This window comes from Schistocerca piceifrons, chromosome 7 (assembly GCF_021461385.2).
Source record: "Schistocerca piceifrons isolate TAMUIC-IGC-003096 chromosome 7, iqSchPice1.1, whole genome shotgun sequence".
In the NCBI taxonomy this organism is placed as follows: domain Eukaryota; kingdom Metazoa; phylum Arthropoda; class Insecta; order Orthoptera; family Acrididae; genus Schistocerca; species Schistocerca piceifrons.
The window spans coordinates 102,120,273-102,134,919 of record NC_060144.1 but is presented as its reverse complement, the minus strand read 5'-3'; the positions used below and the strand labels follow the sequence as shown (position 1 = coordinate 102,134,919).

The 14,647-nt window shown below is 41.8% G+C and overlaps 1 long non-coding RNA gene across 1 annotated transcript in view; it reads left to right on the top strand.

Moving 5' to 3' along the window:
- LOC124804876 overlaps positions 1 to 14,647 on the top strand; it is a 37,346-nt gene that overhangs the window by 12,874 nt on the left and 9,825 nt on the right. Inside the window, exon 3 of the long non-coding RNA XR_007017379.1 lies at positions 2,455 to 2,486. This is a non-coding gene — a long non-coding RNA (uncharacterized LOC124804876). The remainder of the gene's footprint in view (positions 1 to 2,454; positions 2,487 to 14,647) is intronic.

Sequence of the window (14,647 nt, the reverse complement as noted above, 5' to 3'; positions counted from 1 at the left end):
TTGAATCTCGTCAGGTGCTTAAAAATATTTTATTTTTAAGCAGTTACCAAAATTTTTAATAAAGTAATTGATTTAAATGTAACTTTATAAAATTTCTAACCCTTTACATGTCATTTTAATTATTGAATAAATGTTTAGATTTACTCTTCCCCCACCCCCACCATTTGGAATCTTTGTGCACTTGATTTTAATTATTTTCTTGTATTTTGATTTAATTTCTTTAGTTTGATCAGCGTATATTTTTGTCATTGCTGTTGCCTTCATTATTTTTATTTCTCATTTTGCACATTTATGTATAATCCTTTCTTTTGTTTAAATCTTCATCTCTGTTTCAAATGTTTGTATGACAATTCCCATCCACAAAAATGCACATCTTGTACCTAACAGAAAATACATTTTTGACACCAATGCACAGCCAGTATAGATAAAAATAATGATCAAAGTCATTTCAATAACCATTTAAAAATAAATGTTTTGAAGCAGTTGATGAGATTTGAACCCATAACCTTCTGCCTGTCACGCTCATATCCTATCAACTATGTAACAGTGCCACTGTATGTACAAGTATCAATTTTAATGCTCTAGAACATTAGGCAAAATTAAAAAATTTTACTCGCAAATGAGGACCCACCAGGCTGAATGAATGTTCATTTGGTGAGTTGATACCTGGGATCTTGATCTACATCAAGATGTTTATAGTTTCAAAAAGTCTATCCCACTCCTGGGGACCTCTCTTACTCAGTTGTGGAATGGCCCGGTCTGGCCAGTTTACTATCCACAGCATGCCATGTTTGCTCGCTATACTTTTGCCAGACTGTCAGCAGAATGTTTATGGTCGGTGTTTCTGCATTTCGTCCGCCTGTATCTACCAGACATGACTTTAGCACAACTCGGCGAGGATTTAGTATAAGGTTGTTACCATTGTGAGTTACTTATTTTATTTGTGAAGATGCTGCAGCTTTAATCTAATTTCCTGTTTTGTTGAACTCCAGGCAGCCTAATGTAGTAAAACAGATGAAACAGGTCGCAACACAGTAAATGAGTAATAGTACAGCTGTGGCGCTCAACATGGTCAAGAGGTCAGAATTGGTCAACTGCGTAAAATAAACAAATAATGAAAAAAGCCTTGCATGAAAATTGTTTCATTAAGAAATTCTTCTTATGCGTGGACCTATACATAAAGAAAAAAATTCCTTGTGAATGAAAGTGTGTGCACACCTGTTAACTCAGTTTCCCACTCTAGTCCTCAAAATGTTGAAAGGGAGTGGTTTAAGCACTCATCTCTGTGGTATTCGTTTTTTCAAAGGGTTCCCTTAATCTATTAAGGCAAGTATTGGAATGGTTCCCTTGCTTTGGACACACATGGGAAGGAAATATATTGCATCCTTTTCAAACTTGTGTTGTCTCTCTAATGACATTATTGTTGGCAGGATGTTAACACCAATCATCCTGTTTTCATTTTGGTACTGTGGAAGTAACTGGTTACATGACATTTAAAGAATAGTGCCATTTGATGTGTTAAATTTTTCCTAAGTTTTCCATTATTTTTACTGGAGTAAACAGGAATTTATGAAATAATCCTGCTGTTGATGAGATGTGTGTGGCTAGGACAAAATGGCTTCCCAGTCCCCCCACCCACTCCATAAGCTGGACTTTGAATTCCTATCTTTCTTCTGCATTTCTTGAGTCCGGACGAGTGAGTGGAAAAATGTGTACCTAATGTTTGATGGCTGTCATTTTTTTTTTTTTTTTTTTACTTCTAAATGATGTCGAATGTTACTTTATTCTACTTACTCGTGCCCAGTCTCCACCCCCTCTTGATGCTTCTTTCTCGTTTTTGAAATTTGGAAAAAACTGTTTGTGATTATTACTTAATTTTCCTTCATCACTTAGTCGTCGTTGATCTGAAGCTTGACTTAGTTATAAGACGTTATAAACATTTATTGCATTAAGAACATTAGTGTGTTTTAAATGAATGGAGTGAGCTTCCCTTCGGTATGGTATTGATTACATTGCATTTATAAATGTTGTGCTCTTGTATTACACAGTTTCAGAGTTGCATATGTCAAGTTTAGACTTTATTGATTGCATATGCTGTGATTTCAGAAAGAAGGAAAAGTTAACAGCATGTATTTTCTAGGTCAACTGTCGGTGAGTTGTTACTGAATACAAAATTTTTGTGGTACAACTGGAAAAATTTCCAGATTTTGTTTACTCACTTCATGTAAGAAAGTACGTCATATTTGTAATCAACGGAAATCCAAATCCAAGTTTCTGAAAATGTAATGATTTTTATATTACGTCTAGTAATTCTATGCTGTGACACAATTTTTCACTCTCAATCTGTACTCCACATAGTTTCATGTATTGTTGGACTTCATGCTTTCTTCATTAATAACATGTTAATTTTCCATGGACTGAGTCTCTAATACAATAAACTGCTTATGTTTACAGGTTCTGAGGCAACGCAAGACCGTACTGGATTTGTGAGTAGGAACTTATTTCTTGTGAATCTATGCTGAAATCAAACATTGTTAACAACATAAGTAACGTCTGTAGAGAAATGCAGCATCTGCTGGAAAGTTACAGCTGAAATAAGTAAACAGTTGTACCTGAAAATTAGTTCATGGAGAAGCAGTGGCACCATTAAGGAAGAGTGACAGAAAACTTTAAGACAATTAGATGACTGCATTGGTTTTCTCCAAATTCCACTAATGCAGCAGATTTCATCATTCAGCACACTTTTACTAAAGCTAAGGACTTGGACATCTAAATTCCAAATTCTTGTGAGGATTGTACTCATAATTTAACTGAAATAATGTAAGGGCTCCACTTGATGTTCACAAAGGTTTATACACAGCAAGAGAATTCTTTGTTCTTTCTATATGCAAAGTCTTCAGCATTCCTTGGACTAGTATCTGTAACGGGACTATTCATGTCACTTTATTGTACAAAAGTGAGAAAATTGTAGGGAAATCTTAGCAGATGCAGATAAAATTATTGATAATTAAAATCAATGAGTAAAATAAGTGACCTGCTTGAAATCAAAAGATGTATTGCAAACATGCTGTTGAACATCTCATTAAACATCTTGTAGTTTCTTCCATCTCAGCAGTAGGACATCTTTGTTTTGCACCCCCCAAGTACAAACCTGGACTACATAATCTCCTCCAGTCCAAGAATAGGAACTCTGCTATTATGTCCAATTATTCAGGATTAAGATAAATAGCCACATTTTTAAGCTGTGTATTATGTTGCAGTCATGTACTTGGTCTTAACCAACACTCATTCTTAAGAGCACTTGCTGAAAGTGAACTTAAAATTAATGATTGAGGAAGAGGTCCAGTGAAATTTTCACACTGCTATTCACTTTAGTTTTGACAATTTTTCTTACCACACCAGACAGCTGTGCACCTATTATAAGTCAGTTCTTTGTTACTTCCTTAAATCCATAGATTAATTAATTTCATGTTTGTCTAGTAAACATTTCAATCATATTAAAAATGTTGACCGGTATTATTCTTATTTCATCAGTAGAAACTTTCCGAGTTTATTTTAATGTGTTTCAGAGTATTCAACTTTGTTGTATGTAATGCTGCCACCCTGTTTTATCAAAAACAAAACTGAAACCACTGTTTCTGTTCATTTTACCTAAGTATGACAATTAGAACACACAAAATAAAACAATATACCAATTTAATGATATGGATATAATAGAGGGAAACATTCCACGTGGGAAAAATATATCTAAAAACAAAGATGATGTGACTTACCGAACGAAAGTGCTGGCAGGTCGATAGACACACAAACATACACACAAAATTCAAGCTTTCGCAACCAACGGTTGCTTCATCAGGAAAGAGGGAAGGAGAGGGAAAGACGAAAGGTTATGGGTTTTAAGGGAGAGGGTAAGGAGTCATTCCAATCCTGGGAGCGGAAAGACTTACCTTAGGGGGGAAAAAAGGACAGGTATACACTCGCACACACACCCATATCCAACCGCACATACACAGACACCTGTGTCTGTGTATGTGCAGAAGGAATATATAATATTCCCTCGAAATTTCTAAAGTCATTGGAGGAGTTGACACCCAAGTAACTATTCAAGTTGGTGTGTAGAATCCGAGTCCAGAGACATACTATCAGACTTATAGAAAAATATAATTTACACAGTCTCAAAGATAGCAAGGGCAGATAAGTACAGGGTGGGACAAATAAAAACAGCCCAGGCATGTGGATATGATTGGATGTGAATGTATACATATAATCGCACCCCAACAGCATGATGAGCAACTGCCCCTACAGCTGGCCGAACCTTGGAACACATTTACACAGTTTTCATATCTGACAGAGTTGCAGTCCTAGCTTGCCATCCAGGTCACCTGATATGTCAGTGAGTGATTGCTTTGTGTGGTGAGTGCTGAAGTTTAAGGTGTACCAAAACATCCTCATAGTCTTCAAGAACTGCAGCAGAACTTTTTTGATGAGATTGCAGCAATTCTAGCAGTCCAGCCTCAATCTGCTTTCGTCACCTTGCTGACCAGGGCCCAAAAGTGCAAAGAGATGAATGGCTGTCACTTTCAACATCTGCTTTAGTCGGGTTAGTATTCTGTTTTCTTCCATGTACTATGTTTCTTTGTACCCTGGAACTCTGTTCTCCGGGCCGCTTTTATTTGACCAACTCTTCAAAAATTATTGCACAATGAGGTTAATGGCCCATGCTTTCAAGTTTCTGACAAGAATAATATACAGAAGAATGGAAAAGAAAATCGAGAATCTGTTAGGTGTCACTCAGTTTCCTTTTTGGAAAGGTAAGGGACCAGAGGAGCGTTTCTGACATTGCGAAGACTTGAGAAAAATGAAGACATGTTCATAGGATTTGTTGGCTGCGAAAAACATTTAACTATGTAAAAAGGTGCAAGATGTGTGAAATTTAGGGGGAAAATGGGGATAAGCTATAGAGGCAGACAGGTGTTATATGTACAAAATCAAGAGGGAATCGTGGATCATAGGACAACCAGTAAAGATGAGAGTCAAAGTGCTCAGATTAAAAAGTTTGTAAGACAGGGACATAATCATTTGCCTCTACTGTGAATTTGTGCATTGAAAAAGTGGTAATGGAGATAAAAGAATGATTCATGAGTAGAATCAAAATTCAAGATAAAAGGCTAACAATGATAATATTCACTGATGACATCACTATCCTCAGTGAAAGTGATGGAGGTTTACAGGATGTGTTGAATGGAATGAATATTCTAAAAAGCACAGAATATGAACTGAGATGAAGCCAAAGAAAGACAAAGGTAATGAAGAGTATTAGAAATGAGACTAACCATAAACTTAACATCAAAATTTGGACTATGAAGTAGATGAAGTTAAGGAATTTATGCTACCACGTAAACAAAATAACACATGATAGATAAAGCAAGGACATAAAAAGCAGATTAGCATGGGCAAAGAGGGCGTTGCTAACCAAGGAAGGTCTGATAATATCAAACAATTGCATTAATCTGAAGAAAAAATTTGAGAATGTACATTCGGAGAACAGGAACAGCATTGTACGGCAATGAATCGTGGATCATAGGACAACCAGAAAAGATGAGAATCAAAGTGTTGGAGATGTGGTGCTATAGAATGATGATGAAAATTAGGTACCCTGATGAAGATAAGAAAGGAAGGTGGTTCTTCACAGAATTGTTGAAAAGAGGTGAGAGAAAGATATAAAAAAGAAGAAGGGTCAGTATAATGTGATATGTGTTTTAGCTGTAGAGCGTAAAAACAATAAGAAACCACTTTTTTGGAAACTAAACTACTTTTAGAACTAATGGCATGTCTTTTTATGTCAGCGATGTGTGCAAATCATTTGCCTGTCAGCATGCCTTGAAGTCAAGAAATGAAAAGAAAGATTATGCAGTTTTAAAACTGGTCCTGGACTCATTAATGTGACAGAAGACTTAAGAACTTTAAGGACTCAACTAAGGAGTATCAGCTAGTGATAGTGGGAGGGGCTGGGAATAGTCTTGATAGGGAATGGGCTTGTGATGTAGGTGGTAACATGACAGAATTGCCACTCAAACTCGGACCACTAATGTATGTCTTGTACAATTGTTCCAGCGTTACCACCAACCCCATCTTGACTGTGCTGTGAGGCGTGTTAGTATGGGTGCAGATGACTGCTGACAAGAAACATATTTCAGTGGAGCCAGCTGAGGGTATCCATAGGTCAGGCTACACTAGACATTGCCAACATCTAAATAGGATTAGGACGGGATGGTTGATTAAGTTTATAAGTTACATAGTAGTTGAATCTGGGCTCTCACAAGGCCTAATTCGAGGAATAATTTTAAGACCCCTTTTTTGTGTTAGGTAGGAGGAATTCGTGCAGAATGAAGGTTCCTATAGTGATGAATCCCATGCCACACTGAGCACTGTTCGGTGGGGAGAAAACGTGACACAGCGTCGAACGTCTGGGGAAGCTGCACATCAAGAAGGCTGATTTACTGAGTTCACCAGCCTTCCTGCTGTGCTGCCATGACAAAGATGATTCCAAAATTTGCTAAGCTATTCAGTCCAAGAGGACTGTTCATTGTGCCAACTTTGCCTTACTAGAAAAAAGAATATACCACACTAAGAAGCTAATGGACACAAACGGTTTTGATCCTAAGGCCTTGCATATGCAATGATCAAGGACACCCCCAGTCTTTAAGAGTGGGATTGGGTCAACACTGGTATGGTATCGCAACAAATTTTATCACAGAATTAACTATGGAGAAGAAAGAAAGGGAAGTTCAGCTGGCTTTTGCAACGCCACCACAGTGTGAATCACAGATACTCCGAATGCATAGCCGTCAACTATGTAGCCAGAGACATAAGACATGGGTACCGTGTCAGGCACCTGCCATCCCTGTCTGCGAAATACTAAGTGGTGTCGAACAAGAACCTTGCAAAAGATCCATATAACACAGTGTGAAATGAGCCATATCCTCATGAAGCCAAAGCCACCTGCACCAAACACAGTCAGGGCTAAGTGGAATGACCTGTGCACACTACGCAATAATGAAAGCATTGGGGTTGTTCCTGCGAAGAAGGACAATACAGCCATAATTATGGAATACACTGACTACACTATGAAGATCTTTGCATTACTGGGGAAGACATTTATCAGAAGTTCCCTTGTGACCCAACATATAGAATAATAAAAGTGAAATCAGCTTCTTAAGCACTTCCTGCAGAAAGAGAGTGCTGTCAAGAATCTTCTCCTGCATGCATCGACCACCTACAGTTAATGTTCTACCTAAGGTCAACAAGGATGGGACACCCCTCTGCCTTATACTATCCACTGATAACTTGGCCAATCTCCTCACACCACATGGGGTCTCTGCACATATCTGGTAAGAATGCAGCCGCATAAATTCTGCTTCTTCTTCTAATATTTCGGCTGTATATCTTTCAGCCATCTTCAGAGAGAGCCGTACGACTGACGCTCCAGCGCTCGCTCCATCCTTTTAAACTCACGGACCGCGCCACTGCGCATGCGGCCACAGATGAACAAGGCGCCAGTGATGTTGATCGGCGGCAAAGACGTAACATATGCATGAGTTACGTCTGTGGCTGCGTATTCGATCCATGCTGGGAGATCGATGTATTACTGGGAGCTGAACTGTAGCGACGTCTTTGTAAGTTCAATATTGAAAGTGCCGGATTCCATGATTTATCTAATGTGAAACCGCTGTCTCTCTTAATTAAATTCTTCGCCAAGCGGATTTCAATGGCCTCTTTTACTACGGAGTCCCAGAAAGATGAAACAGAAGTCAGAATTTCGACATTTTCATATACCATAGGGTGACCAGAATCAATACAATGCTCTGCCACAGCCGATTTACTGGGTTGTAAGAGCGGAGTGTACCTGCGATGTTCCGTACACCTCTCTTGGACTGTACGATTCATTTGTCCGATATATGAAAGGCCACATTCACATGGTATCTTGTAAACTCCAGGTTTGCGGAGTAGTAAGTCATCTTTAACGGAACCCAGGAGTGCAGCCGTCTTCGCCGGTGGACGAAAAATCACTTTTACTTTATGTTTTGTGAGGATCCGTCCTATTTTGGATGAAAGGCTTCCCACATACGGCACGACAGCCATGGATTTAAATGTTTCCTCGTCATCTTCTGCATTCCTTACGGACACCTTAGGTTTTATTTGTAGTGCCTTACGTATCTGTTGTGGAGAATACCCGTTGTCCTCAAAAACTCTCTTCAAATGTAAAAGTTCGTCTTTTAAACTACTTTCATCAGATATGACGTGTGCTCGGTGTACCAAAGTTCTTAGAACACTACTCGTCTGCGAAGGATGGTGACAGCTATTTGCATGTAAATATAAGTCCGTATGGGTCGGTTTCCGATATACTGCATGACCCAGAGTGCCATCTTCTTTACGCCGAACCAAGACATCCAAAAATGGAAGACATCCCTCGTTTTCCACTTCCATTGTAAACTGAATTTGTCCATGGATGGAATTCAGATGGTTTAAGAAGTCCTGCAATTTGTCCTCGCCATGGGGCCACACTACAAAGGTGTCGTCAACGTACCTCCAAAAAACTGTAGGCTTCAAACTAGCAGACTCCAGGGCCTTCTCCTCGAAATCCTCCATAAATAAATTGGCCACCAAGGGTGACAAAGGACTACCCATGGCAACACTGTCAGTCTGTTCAAAAAAGTCGTTATTAAATAAAAAGTATGTGGAGGTCATAACATGGTGAAACAAAGCTAAAATCTCCTTATCAAAACTTTTTCCAATGAGATCTAAAGATTCAGAGAGAGGTACCTTAGTAAATAACGACACTACATCAAAGCTGACTAATAGATCAGAGGTGTTCAGTTTCAAAGATTTTAATTTGCCAATGAAATCTGCAGAGTTCCTTATATGATGATCACATTTTCCCACAAGCGGCCTCAATAGTGACGCCAGGTGCTTGGCACAATCATAGTTGGGAGAACCAATATTGCTCACGATAGGACGTAGAGGAACGTCTTTCTTATGGATCTTTGGGAGTCCATAAAGGCTTGGAGGCACTGCACCACTTGGTTTCAGTCTTCGTATGACTTCCGGTGGAAATGGGGAGGCATTCAAAAGCGACGCCGTCTTCCTTACCACCTTGTTGGTGGGATCCTTACTGATCTTCCGGTACATACTATCATTCAGTAAGCTGTATATCTTATCATGGTAGTCATCACGTGACATTAAAACAGTGGCATTACCTTTATCAGCAGGGAGAACCACCGTTTCAGTATCTTGGCGGAGCATACGTAGTGCCGTCCTCTCTGCCACAGATATATTGCTTCTTTGTGGGCGAGCCTTCATAACAGCTCGACAAGTTTCGCGTCTTATTTCATCTGCAGAATCCGTAGAGAGTGGTCGAACAGCTTCTTCAACGGCACTGATGAATTCAGGTATAGGCAAAACCTTTGGCGTGGGTGCAAAATTCAGTCCCTTGCTTAAGACCATCATCGTAGCATCGTCCAAATCTCTATCCGTCATATTAATGACGGAGCGTCGAATGATACTTTCTTGCTGTGGAGATGGCTCAAGTCGGCTGAACTTTGCAGTCTGTCTTGATGTCGCTACCTCACGAACCCAGTCTGATTTGGCCCATGTTGTACCCTCTATCCAGTTCCAAGAGTTGCTGGGTAACTCCACAGACATCTTCAGGTGGAGACGATAAAGTTCTTGAGAAACAAGATCCAGCTTCCTTCGTGTAAATCGGATCCTTTCCTTAACGATAGCAGAACCAGCTTTAAATAAAATCTTATTCATGGAAGTCGATTTTATAAAATGTACTAACCTGGCAAACTTCGGAATTATGCCATGGTCACGGCACCTCAGTAAAAAACTTAGAGCTCAATAATCTCGCTCTCAAATGTCGTAGCTTGTCCAGTCGTCGAACACATAAAACCATCTCCTCCCCGAAGAGGTACTTGATGTGAATCTTCAGGTTTTCGAGGCGCAAAGACTGCTCCATTAAATTTCGGGAATGCAGCCGCATAAATTCTGCTTCTTCTTCTAATATTTCGGCTGTATATCTTTCAGCCATCTTCAGAGAGAGCCGTATGACTGACGCTCCAGCGCTTGCTCCATCCTTTTAAACTCACGGACCGCGCCACTGCGCATGCGGCCACAGATGAACAAGGCGCCAGTGATGTTGATCGGCGGCAAAGACGTAACATATGCATGAGTTACGTCTGTGGATCGAATGCGCAGCCGAAATATTAGAAGAAGAAGCAGAATTTATGCGGCTGCATTCCCGAAATTTAATGGAGCAGTCTTTGCGCCTAGAGAGAGAGAATTTTTACTGTATGTAACAATACTGAAACCACAATTTTTTTGTCAAAGTAAATACTTAGAGATATTTTATATTTACCTTAGAGTCAATTTTTTCCATCACTTTTCACTACATTACCACCTCTAAGTCTTTTGTAAATCAAGTAATTCAAAAATCATTGTTCGAGTACGTGCAAAAAAAACCATGTGGCTATGTCATAGAAATTTCAGACTTCTAGGTTAAATAGTAGCTGAGATAATCTTCCCAGAAGCAGTAAAAAATAAACTTGCAGGAAACAGAGAAAGATTAAAACATTCCTGATCCATAGTTAATTCCTCCATCACAGTTGTCGTAAACATCATCATCTTTTAGCAGCCCTTTGCACCTGCCGTGCTTTTTTTACTAATTTCTTGACTATATCGTCTGCATGCCTTTGGCTGTGCCAGTCTAAAGTGAACATCACACATATTGTGTGGGAACCAGCGTGCAAATCCAACTTTTCAAGGACCTGGCATTTAGTAATATTTCTAAAATTGACAGTTGCCACATCATCATACACTCCAGAATCCAGTGTATTAATTCCAACAAGCACTGTTTTTGGGAGGTTATGCCATATCACACTATTCAAACGCCCATTGGGGTTCTGCATTCTTCCATGAAGATGTTTCATCAAAAGACTTCCGTCAGCCAGACCTCTGAAGATGAGCTGCTGGTAGCCTGTGGTGATGAATGTGTTTCTCCCCAGTTATTATCCCCTATTGTATTTAGTATTTACACCAACTCTTTTCACCTTTGGGGAACGTACCGTGTTGCGGATGTTCATCTGTGCCTGGAAATACAAAGCCAATATAGCTTTCCTCGTTTCTCCAAGATTGCCTATATTTTGCCTGGTTGCTAGGCAATAACAGTTCTGAATGTGGTCTATCATGAATCAGTAAACCTTCATCCAGGGTTTTCCCATCATCTAGGTCTTTTCCTTTTGTAATTGATTTCATTCCTTCTCAGCCCAGCACCCATTCTCTTCTGCATATGTTCTAAACATGCAAGTTTACTTATACTTACACTGTTCCCATATGGTTTGCTTTCCAAATACTGGACATAGTGACCATTATGCCATTCAAAAAGGCAATGATTTTTTTTTTCACCCCATGAACCTCCATGCCACCACTATTATCATAATAATTAGCAACACAATTATCACCAATGTTCTTGTTTCAGCCTATCTAAGTATTCGGATATTATAGCAATATCAATAACCTTACCAGTTTCAACAGTAGTTGCTGTATCATCAGTGTTGGAGATGTGATCCCTTATTTGCCATATGCCATCAAAAGCTACTGGTGTCATGGTTATCATCATTTTCTTTCATTGTTTCTTCTACAGCTTCCTGCATTGACTTCTGTGCTACATCTTTGACTGCAGATCCTAATATGTAGTTGTAAGCACCAAAGTTTGAAGGTACACTGGGAAGATGTAGAACACCTCATAGCATGTCACCTACTACGTTGCCCTTACCAATTGCTTGCAACCCATAGACTAACCTAATATCCACAGTATTAAGTTCAGTTTGCTTGTATCCATTATTTACAGTTTACTGAAACAGAGCTTGGAAACTTAGAGCTGTATTTACAAACACTGCATATTAAATTAAACTGGGCAGCCAGGCCAACATGGGATTCTACTTTCAGAGAAACGTTTCTTTCATCTGTTTTCAGCACACATTGTTTTCAAGAGTTTTGTCCAATATACCTATGTGGGTGAGTTCAAAAACTTCCTGTCCTTTATCAAATAAGTTATATTTCTCTTCCAGATCTCTAATTTTTTTATGACAAGCACTGTTTTCATTTGGAGTGAGTTCGTTCTGCAAATTGGAAGTAAGTGGGCTCACATTTGCTAATGACTAATTGTTTCTTTCCTTTTGCCTGTTCACATGCTTTTTAAACACTTTTGCCCTAGCTCTAGGCGTTTTCACTGTGGAAAATGAAATACTAAATACGAAAAAAGGAGGACGCAACTTTCATATAGCACATTGTTTACAAGCAATCCAAAGTCGAAAAATCAAAGTATATCTTCATTAAAACAGAGACAAGCAATTTCAGGCAAATAGTGAATAAAGAGTCTCTGGAAAGCGGGATATTTCAATTCATGTCACATGAATATAATAAGTCAATAAAACGAAAATCAATTTTTTCACCCAAAATACGATTCTGTATCCCTTTAAGTCTTACTTAGTTAGGGTGACATTAATGGTCAGTTTTGATGTGGTGACACTGATTATGAATTTTCGTATTAGACTCTTTGACCCTAGTATCCCACTTCTTTGAAAGTGACATGGTTGAATTATTAAGACATCCTCCATGTAATTATTTTTTGTGCTATGGCCAATATTCTAATAAGTTTGATGGCATTCTGATGGAAAGCCCCATTGGCTTCAGCAGTCACCTACCACTGTGGGGGGAAGTTTGAGGAAATTGCCGTAGACAAGACCCCATTGAAGCCTAACTATTTCTTTCATCATGGTGATGACATGTTCATAATTTAGTGCCATGGACATGAAAAACTTGACAATTTCCTCAAACATTTCAACAGCATTGTTGATAATGTCCAGTTCACTGTGAAAATAGAAGAAGAGAATGCTTTACCCTTTTTTAATATCCTCATCTTCCACAAACAGAAAGTATGTCTTGGCCACAGCATCCACAGAAAACCTATGCATACAAATCTATACTTGCACGTCCTCAGGCATTATCACCTGACAAACAGAAGGGCACTGTGATGGGAATGTTGGTATGTCATGCAAGAACAATATCAAATGCCAACACCCTGCCCCATTAGCTGAGCGACGTATGCAAGATCTTCAGGAATGTTGGCTATGACTGTCACCAAATATGTGAAGTTACTTGGGGTAAGAATAGCAATAACACCACCAACAAGGAGCAAGAAAAGAAAGTTTGTATTTTTGCCCCTCATTCACTCAGTGTTGAGTAAGATAAGTCTATCTCCCCCTCCCTCTCTCTCCCCTACCTATCCCTCTATCGACCCCTCCCTCTCTCTGCCCCTCCCACCCTCTGCCCCACCCACCCTCTCTCTCCCCCCTCCCTCTCTCTCCCCCCTCCCTCTCTCTCCCCCCTCCCTCTCTCTCCCCCCTCCCTCTCTCTCCCCCCTCCCTCTCTCTCCCCCCTCCCTCTCTCTCCCCCCTCCCTCTCTCTCCCCCCTCCCTCTCTCTCCCCCCTCCCTCTCTCTCCCCCCTCCCTCTCTCTCCCCCTCCCTCTCTCTCCCCCCTCCCTCTCTCTCCCCCCTCCCTCTCTCTCCCACCTCCCTCTCTCTCCCACCTCCCTCTCTCCCCCTACCTCTCTCCCCCTACCTCTCCCCCTCTACCTCTCTCCCCCCTCCCTCCCACTGCCCTCCCTACCTCTCCCCCCTCCCTCCCACTGCCCTCCCTACCTCTCCCCCTCTACCTCTCTCCCCCCTCCCTCCCACTGCCCTCCCTACCTCTCCCCCCTCCCTCCCACTGCCCTCCCTACCTCTCCCCCCTCCCTCCCACTGCCCTCCCTACCTCTCCCCCCTCCCTCCCTCTGCACCTTACCTCTCTCTGTCATCCTCCCTCCATCTGTCCCCCCTACCACTCTCTCGCCCCCTCTCCCTCTCTCAGCCCCTCCCCCTCGCCCCCTCTCACTCCCCTCGCCACCTCTCACTCCCCTCGCCCCCTCTCTCCCTCTCTCTCCCACTCCCTCTTTCTCCCCCTCTCTCCCACGCCCTCACCCTCCCCTTCCCACCACCCTTTCCCCCTCCCACCACCATCACCCCCTCCCACCCTCCCTCTCCACATCCTCTCTCCCACCTACTCTATCCCCCTCCCACACTCTCCCCCCCACTCCCAACCACTCTCCCCTCCCACCCTCTCCCTCCCTCTCCCCCTCCCACCCTCTCCCTCCCTCTCCCCCTCCCACCCTCTCCCTCCCTCTCCCCCTCCCACCCACTCCCTCCCCCTCCCACCCTCTCCCTCCCTCTCCCCCTCCCACCCTCTCCCTCCGCCTCCCTCACCCCCTCCCACCCTCCCACGCCCTCTCCCACTACCTCTCCTCCCACTCACTCTCCCTCCTGCACTCCCACGTGCTCTCTCACCCTCCCACGCGCTCTGTCACCCTCCCACGCGCTCTGTCACCCTCCCACGCGCTCTGTCACCCTCCCACGCGCTCTGTCACCCTCCCACGCGCTCTGTCACCCTCCCACGCGCTCTGTCACCCTCCCACGCGCTCTGTCACCCTCCCACGCGCTCTGTCACCCTCCCACGCGCTCTGTCACCCTCCCACGCGCTCTGTCACCCTC